This window comes from Canis lupus, chromosome 1 (genome assembly GCF_011100685.1).
Source record: "Canis lupus familiaris isolate Mischka breed German Shepherd chromosome 1, alternate assembly UU_Cfam_GSD_1.0, whole genome shotgun sequence".
In the NCBI taxonomy this organism is placed as follows: Eukaryota; Metazoa; Chordata; class Mammalia; order Carnivora; family Canidae; genus Canis; species Canis lupus.
The window spans coordinates 85,194,963-85,196,382 of NC_049222.1; positions in this window are offsets into that span (position 1 = coordinate 85,194,963).

A 1,420-nucleotide genomic window follows, 5' to 3' on the forward strand; every position below is an offset into this window, starting at 1 on the left:
CTTCTTCCAACGTGTCCATCACCTGCACAATGACAGTCGACTGAATCAGTAAACTCAATTCTGGAAGACTGCATCCTATGCCATATTTCTATGTCTTTCATAGAATTCCTAGGTGCTTATTTCTGGAGTTATATACACGGACAAGGGTATTTATTAACTACCTCCCTCACCTGAACCTACTACTCTTTAGAGAAGCATCAAGTCCAGCAATCTTCTCATACAAACACAGTAACTGGGAATGTAAGAGAAGCTACATAAAATGGAATCTTATCCTATCTAAATGTCTGTCCTTACTCTAATTTGTTTAAATGAACCCCAAATATCTTAACAGTGAATTAGAAAAATAAAGGGTAGGTTTTCCTGGTTGATTACAGCAATTCCCTGGACTTGCCTCAATTTCTCTGTACCTGCTGTTTGTTCTCACTCCCAAACAATCTTGACCTTGTTTCAAATCTTGTGTCTGCTACTCAACCTCAAGTAAACTTCTGGTTCTATATATTTATTATTGCTACAGTCCTTTTACAGATCATAATGGCTTCTGATATTAGGCAGGAAACTGTAGAAATGGAAGAAAATTTAGACCACTGACCTCCATTACACTGTCTTCTGCATGTTTATATTCTGACATTTCAAACTAGTTTACAAATAACTTGAAGTATTGGATAAAAACTTAACAATAATATGAGTCATGAGATTTTTTTCTGGGTATCAAGTGTTCTGTGTCAGAAAAAAAAAAAAAAAAAAAAAACCTTTCAGAGGGTCTTAGAGAGTTCTTTATCAGCCTCAAGACTGCAGGTTCTCCGGGTCTTCTTCGTAGGGTTCTGGTGATCACTCTAGAATGGTTGGTGCAGTCTCAGGCATTTATGGAATCTTCAGAATTGAAAGGTCATAACATTTAAAGAACATTATGAGTTAATAGGATCAAGAGTCATAGATACTTTTCCCGAGACTTTTACATACCAGGTCTTCTGGCTGGCATTACCTACAAAAAAGATACACTCAGTGCCCTAAGCCTGAATATTATTTAATAGAGTCTCTCAGTGCTACCCTTCTTTCTTTCTTTCTCTTTTCTTTTTCTCTTTCTTTCTTTTCTTTCTTTCTTTCTTCTTTCTTTCTTTCTTTCTTTCTTTATTTTTTTCCTTCCTTTTTTTGAAAGCATCTTTCAACTAACATCTTCTTTCATGAATGGAAGTCTTTTTATTTTATTTAAATTCAGGTAGGTAAACATTTAGTGTATTATTAGTTTCAGGGGTACGAGTACTACTCTTCTTGATGATGGAATACAGTTGGAGAGTTTTTCCTTCACCTGTAGGCCTGGGTCTGGATGATTCTTACATTGGCAGTCCCAAGTCACATAAGCTATAATCTCAAGCTTCTCATTTCCCATTTTGATGTTTTTTGCAACAGATTCAATATTATC